Source organism: Amblyomma mixtum, chromosome 6 (genome assembly GCF_055824585.1).
Source record: "Amblyomma mixtum isolate Tamu chromosome 6, ASM5582458v1, whole genome shotgun sequence".
NCBI lineage: Eukaryota > Metazoa > Arthropoda > Arachnida > Ixodida > Ixodidae > Amblyomma > Amblyomma mixtum.
Genome location: NC_143017.1, coordinates 93,457,630 through 93,467,923, shown reverse-complemented (window position 1 = coordinate 93,467,923; position 10,294 = coordinate 93,457,630).

Here is a 10,294-nt window from a genome sequence, read left to right as displayed (position 1 = left end):
AAGCGTATGCCCCACAACCTCTTCCCCTCGAACCTCATCCTAGCGCATTTTGTTCCTGGACTTATACGTTGCACGCATCTCCCCCATTTACTTTCATAACTTCGACATTCCATCTTCTAAGATCCTTCGTCAACTCCCGCTAAGCTTCTTTCCTCCCGGTGCGATTATAAACAATTTCACACTGTTCGCTCTGCGTAATAATTTTCTGCTACCTAAGGTCAGAACTAAATACAGGAAACAGTGCCTTTAGTTTTGTGCCACATCCTTTCAGAATTCTTCAAATATGGACATCAAGCAAACTAAAACACTTTCTTTTTTTAAGTGCAAATTATGTTTTCCTTCTTAATAAGCGATTCTCATTACACTAATGTTATTTATGCTACGTATCACGGCATCCTACAGTGTGTTATTGATATTTATTCTGTATTTTATTTATTGTACTCAAAATCTCTTGGTTTTTGTGCTTTGCAATATTTACCTTGTTATTTAATGCCTGTGTTGTTTAGTAACCGTTACAAAAATGCTTCTTGAGACAGTGTTGAAGTTCTCATGAGCAGACTCAACACGCCATGTTGAATTTTTGTTGTGACCAGGATGGGCTAGTGTTGGTGAATTATTGAGGCCGAGTTGAAACTCATTGGAAAAGTGGCCACTGTGCTAGAGTTGAGCATTCTCAATGAAATTTCTGCTTTGCGTTCATGTTGAATTCATGTTGGAATTACGGGAGTGAATCAACACGCCATTCTGAATCTTGGCTGGGGTAAAAAAGCAAAAAAGAACTGGGAATACATTCTTATTGCGGCAGATGGACCGACTACCAATGCAATTTTCGGCGGGATATTCGTATTTATTGCTGCAATTTCTCGTTAACGTGAAGCCGTCATCCCCTTTGACGTAGTGCTCCACACATACGCACAAACACCTATGTATATAAATATATACACATACATACATACATACATACATACATACATACATACATACATACATACATACATACATACATACATACATACATACATACATACATACATACATACATACATACACCCTAGCCGTACACATCCAACAGATAAAGAGCATGTGTGTACGAGGCTATACGAAGAAGTGACAGAGTTCAAGTTCATCTTACGAGCTTAAGTGCAACGTCGGCTTCGCCCTTATGTAGTCCTACTCAGGGGTGTCCGGACCTGAGCAGGTTGTGGCCTGCCGGTCAGCAAAGTTATGTCAGTTATTACTATTAATATTTATTTATTTTATGTGTAGTAGGCGTAATCAAGTTCATATGCAACGGTGTATTATTTGACGACCTTGGTTCATTCATAAACAACTTACATAAAGCCTAAATTAAGCGCCCTTTTTTATGAGAGCTCATACGATTCCTACAAAGTAGGTATGCCTGAATGAGCATATTGCACTTTTTTCTATGCAAGAAAATGACTTTGAGCTGTTTATGAGAGTTTTAACGGGTGCTGCATGCGTTATTAATATGTGTAATGTGATCAGGTTCTGTTTGCTCGATGCATGTCGAAATGATTTCACTTAGTTAGGCTTAGAAACGGCTGCCTTGAGGTGATTCAACTTAAATTCAACAGAAATTGCTCAACAGTAAAACCGTTGACTACGCTCAACAAAAATTCCGTGTAGGAGGTGTTGAGTAGGCTCAAGATACATTGAGTTCTTGTTGGTTTCCAGTTGATTCAACAGGAGCTCAACAAGGCGTCAACTGAAGCTCAAAAGTCATTTTTGTAAGGGAATATACTGTGTGTACATTGATATTCTTTTTAGATTTGTTGCGCATTTTACTGATTAGTTGTCTACTGAAGTTTACTCTCGTGGGAGGTTCTACCTGCTGTCTTGTACCATGGGACCTCTCCCTGTACATCCTTGTAACTTCTTTTCGATTCTCAAAACAATTTCAAGTTCAACGCTCAGGAATTGCGTCAGGAAAACACCAAAACCTAGCATTCGGGTAATCACTGGCTAGCAATAGCGTGATATTCAAAGTGGTTCCTTAGAGTCATTTCTATCACAATATTCTTCAGTGAAATTGTTTTTTCAACTGGCCCGTTTATTTTCAAAGTTGTTGCAGTGAGTATTTCAACTATGCAACATGTTGAGAATGCAAAGTTCCTGAGGCTGAATTTGCTGCGATAACAAATAGCTTCGCTCGCGCTGTAGGACATCATATCATTCGAACATCCTCAAAGCGCACCGCACTCACCTGTCTTCAATTAGTTCCAAGATCTCAATCAGAGCCTCTAACTTCTGGACAGTTGCACAGGAAAACAAACTTGGAACATTAAACTGGCACTGCTTTTTTAGAGAGGCCAGGGATTGATGAGATCGCTGCGAAAATATCGAACACCATAAGGTTATTGTTCTGTTGTTAAAACCAATCTATCTTCATTTCCTGACCGCACTACTTGCTGAGCGATGCCTACTTTCAAGCTGCACCCACTATTTGCGCCTCACGAAAGAATCTTCTTGTAGTCCAGGTACAAGACAGGCTGGTAATCAAATATATTTATTTAAATAATTATTAGTTCGAAAGCACTACTCCGATGGGTAAATCCCGAGCAAGTTCTTGCGATGTTTGTATGCTTGCGGCGTATGTGGATTTTTACAAAGTGAAATAAATAAATGAAAAAAAAAATCAATATCCGCGACTGGAATTCAAACCCACGGTGGCGCGAACAGCTTCGCTGGCCACTGCGCGAGAGCCCTAGGCTATTTTTGTTTCCTTTCATGGCATTTATTCTACATGGTTACGTTCAGAAAAGATATATGTATACATATATATGTGTGATCTCTTGTGTGATCGCCCCCTCTGTATCGTTCTGTCTACTTTGGGCTCATTGGTCTTGATGTTTTAAAGCGAGTGCGTAAGATACCAATTTCATCTTGCACCAAAACATTTTTCCATAAATCACACACAGAGACTCTACCTGTCAACACGTGGCTCGTTAGGAAAAACATTTTTGTGTCTTCTGTAAACTGCCGCTTGTGCAACGTGCCTGAAACAACTGAACATTATTTTATAGACTGCAAAGGCGCAATTTTGTTTTGGGATGTGTTGCTGAGGACGCTACAGAAAGTTTTTCTCCTAAATTCCTACAGTGTGCGCTACGTTGTTGTTTCCCAACATGACTCGAAACCTTATGATATGATTCTTCTGATTGAACTTCATAGCCTTTGCAAAAAGCGCATGGAAGACCGCAACGTTGAACCTGTTGTTTCGCCCAGAATTAATTTTATACTAGGCTATCGGCGCAGCCGGAGACGCCTCGTGTTAAACTGTAACACACATTAGCGCTGTGCATTGCGCATGGCATTCTTCATCAACTAATATTACTATCAAACTGATTGTAACGCTTTGAGCTATCGGGGGTAGTGACCGAGAGATGCGCGTTGTGGCAGAAACAAGGCAGCGTGGCGCTGACGATGAAAAAGTTGATGACGCACATCACTGCCTCCGTGGGTCAGTGGACAACTCAATCGTGCTTTCAGGTACGCGACGGTGCTGTCCACGTGAAAAAAACCTGTGCTTATGCATAATATTTTGTGCTTAGCAATGCTAAACCATCAGCTATTTTTTTTAAGTCCTAGAGGCCCGTGTACTGTGCGATGTCAGTGCACGTTAATGAACCCCAGGCGGTCGAAATTTCCGGAGCCCTCCACTACGGCGTCCCTCATAGCCTGAGTCGCTTTGGGACGGTTAAGCCGAATAAACCAAAGCATCAGCTATTTTGTTTTAAATTCTAGAGGCCCGTGTACTGTGCGTTGTCAGTGCACGTTAAAGAACCCCAGGTGGTCGAAATTTCCGGAGCCCTCCACTACGGCGTCCCTCATAGCCTGAGTCGCTTTGGGACGTTAAACCCCAATAAACCAAAGTATCAGCTATTTTGTTTTAAATTCAAGAGGCCCGTGTACTGTGCGTTGTCAGTGCACGTTAAAGAACCCCAGGTGGTCGAAATTTCCGGAGCCCTCCACTACGGCGTCCCTCATAGCCTGAGTCGCTTTGGGACGTTAAACCCGAATAAACCAAAGCATCAGCTATTTTGTTTTAAATTCTAGAGGCCCGTGTACTGTGCGTTGTCAGTGCACGTTAAAGAACCCCAGGTGGTCGAAATTTCCGGAGCCCTCCACTATGGCGTCTCTCATAGCCTGAGTCGCTTTGGGACGTTAAACCCGAATAAACCAAAGCATCAGCTATTTTGTTTTAAATTCTAGAGGCCCGTGTACTGTGCGTTGTCAGTGCACGTTAAAGAACCCCAGGTGGTCGAAATTTCCGGAGCCCTCCACTATGGCGTCTCTCATAGCCTGAGTCGCTTTGGGACGTTAAACCCGAATAAACCAAAGCATCAGCTATTTTGTTTTAAATTCTAGAGGCCCGTGTACTGTGCGATGTCAGTGCACGTTAAAGAACCCCAGGTGGTCGAAATTTCCGGAGCCCTTCACTACGGCGTCCCTCATAGCCTGAGTCACTTTGGGACGTTAAACCGGAATAAACCAAACCATCAGCTATTTTGTTTATATTAACGCGACAGCGTTAAGCCTCCCGTTCTGCAGAAAATCCGGCGTCGTCGTCAGTGCCGACGTTTTGAGCGAAGAATCTCTGGGAACCAACCTAGGTGAACCACCTAGGTCATGTGACCTTTTGGCGTCATCACAACCTGCCCACCGAATCGTGAGCAAACTGACCAACTTGACAGGTGCCTGTGTCTCTGCTTTCTATGTCTGGCTTAGGTCATGTGTGTTTGTTCTTTACCAGACCGTAAACCCTTGCGTACAATTTTCGTTCTTTCTAAATATGACTTCTGTACCTTTTTTTTGTGCATGCTAAGGTTCTCCCGGCCATAAAAGGCGCAGTTCTTGCTAAAAAATGCGTTTAATAGCTTCTTCCGACTCGATTCGAACTCGTAACGTCTACACAGGAAATGGCTCAGTATGATCATCACTCTGAAGTGAAGGCGGGGTGTAGTCCAACATCTGAGATCTGCCCACTAAAAACTGCATCGACGCAAGCAGCTAATTTCGAAATCGGCCGGTGATCGCAACGCCTTCATTTCATTTATGGGCCTTTCCTAACTCGTAGGAGCTCTGTTTTCGGTGAAGGTGTTCTCTTAATGACCAGAACGTCGTAATCTACTGACACAGCCGAATTCTAATTTGACCTCAGTGTCCCTATGAGATTTATTGGCAGCTACCAGTTCGCCCTCATCTGCATTGTTTTTGGTATTCCAAATTCTTCCGTTCACCTAGCATTCTTTTCAGATATCCAAAAGGTAAGACGCACAGAAACAAACTCAAGACGACAGCGCCAAGCAAAATTCTATAGCTAGGTCGTATTGTTGCGTTTTAAGCTGGAACCTTAATGAGTCTGATTCTCTTCCTAAGGGATATATGAATAAAACGGAACGTTCTTAGACTAGTAGCCATGCCGTGCAATAGGCTACGTCACCAAACTCGGTAATGCTTATTCTTCGGTATATAATGAACCGAATTGCTACAGTTATATATTGGACCCGAATTATCAAATTCAGGGCCATAACTGGCGTGGATACCAGCGGATCGAACACACAACCTTTATTGGTACCTTGACTCGCAGCGACATATCCAATGAGGCTCTAGCGGATGTATAAATAGAAGACTGCCCGGGGGAGCGGCAGCCAACAAGTCTCCGGTGGCCAGACGAGGAGATCGAAGCACATCCCGAGACAGCGCGCGCGACGTACGGGCCAGGTCAAAGAGCATCGCATCAAGACTGGCAGTATCGAAGGGCCCGGGTTTCTCCCGGAGGCGTTCGCTTTCCCCCGGGCCCCACAACCACCAACACCGTCAGCACTAAGGGCAGCAGCAACAGCCGCGCTAGCGCGTGCCGGCGATCAATTAGGCCGCGACCGCGGGCTGCCGCCGTTGCAGCAGCAGCGGACCGCGGCTCCAGCCTCACTGCGAGCCCCAGGTCGCGGCCCAGCAGCTGTGTGCAGCGCGGAGATGCCGCCGCCGCTATCCATCAAGGGGGCCACAAAGGGCCCGGTGTCGGGCCAACGTTGGCTTTTGTAGGCGCCCGGCCGCGCGGCAGCTCGCCGCGGTCATAAATGAAGGACCGCGCGACATGAGCCCGGGAAAGCCCGGGACACAGAGAGAGTGAGAGAGATAGAAGGGAGGAGGAAGAAGAAAAAAAAAGATGGCGACGACGTTGGTCGCGGTCACAATGGAGCGGTGAACACGAGCCGGACGGGGTATCAGCTGGCTTACACGGTGCCATACAGCGGCGCTGGCGTGCATAGATATCCACTCAGTATGAAGGTTGGCCGCGTCTTAATACGGCCATAAAGAGCGCTTCAATCTTTCACGTGGTAAGCTCTTTTCAGCCCGCGTCCGGCCCGCTTATGGAGGAAAGTTCTGTTCGCGTGGAGGTGGGCTGCCTTGTAAAGCCTAGTCACTTTGCGCAGTGCATGCTTTTTTTTTCTCTCTCTCTCTCTTTCTTTGCCCTCCCTGTCTTCCTGTTATTTGTTTTTCTTCACTCTCCGTCGGAGTTCTCTTCCTTCGTAAGCCTTCCTATATCTTTGAAACAGGGACAGAAACCAGAAGTAAAGACCCCCGATTCTCCTTTTCTTCTCCAAAATGGCAGAGCAGAGTACTGCCGAAATGACATTTTCCATGTCCTGCCTTCATTTATTCATGTTGAGCTGTAAGCACCCGTCAGAACGCGGCGTGCAATGTCCATCACTGCATCCGCCCTATACTTAGACTGTTCTATACTGCATGAACTATTAATGGTCAGTTTTTGCGGTAGTGTTGCAACAGTCGAAAGTGAGCGGGAACAAACGATAACAAAATGCGTAAGACACAGAATCAAATGACATGGAAATGAGCAAAGAAAGAATAAAAGGCAGAAATACAAAAAAGGCAATCAAATGCTGATTCAAATAAAAGGCAGAAAAGACAAATAGAAGATCTTTGTGCACCTATAGAAGACGGCGCTCTATCAGTCCCCAGGGCTTGCGTATTCAAATCAGGGTTAGATTCATAAACCGCTCCGCGTTTCATAAATCTTCGCGATCGCTTGGAGCCGCCTGTCTTGAGGGCTAACCATAGAGCTCTCAAAGCCTCAGCCAATCGAGATCCAAGGCTTTCAAAATTCTGTCTCTTGTTGGCCAGCGTAGTCTTCAATTTTCACAATGTTCCTGAATTTTATCTACACACAGTACAAAGGCCATCAGATCTCGCCGTCGCCCCTCCCCCGTTTCGTTTCTTCCACCAATGCACGCACGCACGCACACGCACGCACACACGTACACGCAAACACAGGGCAAGACCCCTTGCTGCCGAATGGGTACGCTCACGAATAGCACAACAAGCACACGTGCTGGCCTCGAATGTCGCAATTGGCTTGATTGAAACTACACTCTGTCGGACATGTTCTAATGAAAGTGTGTGGTGACATGTGGCACGTGCGGTGCACATAAAAGAAATTTTTTCATTAAGCTCGAAATCAAGGCCATTACTGACCCAACCGAAAAAGCATCGACACGACATGTTTCCCAACGTAGATGGACGTATACCCTGGATAACCGCCATAGGTTGGACACGCGCCGAGTATTCAGAGCACCGACGACCCACATCGTTTCGTATTCGCTCTTTCGTAATCCGTTCGCCGTGCGCTCGCCTTACTCAAAGCCCCACGATAATGACCGGTCATGTTCGACGACTAAACTCCCGCCTACAACCCCCGCTTACAATTTCGGAGCCTACAATTTCGTTCCCTACCCCACGCGAACGAACACCGCGCTCGGACCGCGGGTGCTGGTGCGTGGTGCGGTCTCCTGTGATGCAACGCAGTGTCTGCAGGAACTGAAAGCGAGCTGGCCGTCGCTAGGGGGCCAAACTGGGGCTGCTTCGCGAGAAGCGGCGGCTACTCTCGGGGGCGATACAGAGGCGCGCACTGAGGGGTGGAAGAGAGCGGGCAGTTCGTTTACCTCCGTTAAGCAACCCCGCTGCAGTGGCGCGTGCGCGCGCCTCTAGTGGCGGAAGAGGGAACAATAATCAGGTCCGCGTTTCAGCGGTTCTCAACAAGGAGTGGTGTTCGCGCAAAGCACCGCTCGTTTACTAAATGCCCGTTCCGTCTCCCTGTGTTCTTCCCTGCTTCCCGCCGTACTCTTTTTTCCCCATTCCTTCCTCATCGTCCGGGCCTCAAAAACAACCGCCGGTTCGGCTCACGTAGGCCGTTCGCATTTGTGCAAATGGGCAGGAGAAATAGGGAAGAAAGGGGGCAGACCCGACGCTAGGGGGAAAAGCGGGAGGGGTGGAGAGGGAAATCGGGGACGCGCGCAGTTAGAAAGGGCCGGTGGGGAGCGTAGGGAGGAGCGGGAAGTACCATCGTAATTCAGCGCTCGCAGTCACGTCCAGATTTTGTGGCGCGCTGTATTGTAACTTAGCCACGCAAGCTCGCGTGACCGTTGGAATGCGCGCCGAATGAAGCCCCCTTGCGTCAATGTATGTGCGCTTGTGTGTGCGTGAGTTCGTACGTTAGGGAGAGAGAGAGGGGAAGTTGTAGGGTTGGTTGGGAAAAGTGAGGGGTGGGGGGGGGGGTGCGCATGTTTTCAGGGACTGCTGCCCGAAGGAAAAGTACGAAAACGGGGGAGGAGGAAGGGGTTAGGGAAGAGACGAGAAAGTCGCGAGTGCCGTATGCGTTTTGGAACCACTTTGAATGATGCCGTTTGGGGCCCCAGCACGTCAGGCTCGGCCTCAGTGAAGTCATCACGGCCAGCCACGCACGTCTCGACTTCGCCCTTCCCTCTAGACCACTGAGACGTAAGAAAAAAAAAGAACGTTGAGCATCCGAAGGCTGTGACCCAGAAAACAGGGCCGAATAAATCGAACTCAATTGTTTCTCTCGCCGTGTTTTGTGGTTTTGTTTTATTACCGTATATAGACTGCGCGTGAAGCTGAACTACGCCATAAAGCGCCGGCGGCGCTGTATGAAGATAAACACAGCGGAAAATACCGTTCTTTGCGGGCTGCTGCGTGATGCGAATTCGAAAGAAATAGCGTCATTGATAGGTTGTTGGCCAAGCTTGAGACTCGAGAGAGATTCGTTGAAGTAATCACAATGGTACCCGGTGTATTTCCAGCGGCTAGCGCTACGTTTGTTGATCAGTCAGGGTGGGCTTATCATGTACTCATTCGATAGTAGTGCGCTTTATAAACAAATCGATGTCGGTAATAATGCAAACGTAGACAAAAAATGCTTCCTAGCTGGCTCCCGTCCTGCCCTCGCCTTTTCTATAGGCTGTCTAAACGCTACGTTCTGCGTTCAAATAGTCTGGCTTCTTACCCTGCTATTGTGCTCGATGCGCGGTCAAGGTAAATAATATGGAAACGAAGATGGCAAAAGCAACAAAACCAAGGTTGTCACATTGAGCGTTCAACAGGAAGTATTACTTGTGATTTGTGAGTATTCGAAAGCATAATCTTTTTCGTTAGTTCATGTAGAGCATGTCGCTAGCATGCAAGTAAACGGTCAAGGAAAGCAAAGGAATGGCCCCGCACACATATAGGCTCAAAATTTTCAAGCGTCCTAATTGTCAGTAACGACACCATTTCATGATAACCATGGGGAGGTAGAGATGAGCAAACGCGTGCGCAGAGAAAGACTAATCTGAATGATTATTTCTGAGCACTTTCACGTTATAGGGTTGGATACCGTTTTCTGGACTGTTAAAAACGATCCAATACCCTCAGGTTCGAATTTCGCTGCCAACCTCTGGTTAAGTTTCGGCATGAATTAAATAGTTTACACCGAACTCAACGCTTGCGCAATGCAATGAAAAATTTCCTCGCATATGTGCCGAGCTGAAGGACCGCCAAATACATGCCGCCACAAGCAGCTGTCCCGGTTTGAAATGCGCCATGCATTCGTTGTCAGCGGACTCGATTGTGACGGCTGTTTGCATGGCAGCTAAATTATTCCCGAGTTCATTTCGGCAGCCCATGAAACATCGCTAAGGCGTGATGAATATACGCTGGACGATGCAATCGATGGTCGATGCAATCGATGGGAACCAAGCGGCGGCGCTGGATACTGAGGCGGGAATTTTGTCCGAGCAACGAGCATGCCAAATATCTCATGCGCGAATACGATATCGTTTCGGAACCAGCGCTGTCGTGCGAGTTGTTCTTTTGCGCGCGACCCTCTAACGTGTATTTTCCCGTTAACTCCACCGCTGCTTACTCGCGAATAGGGTGCTTTTGCTGTACTGCGAAGCGTGTCTGTCGGGACATCACT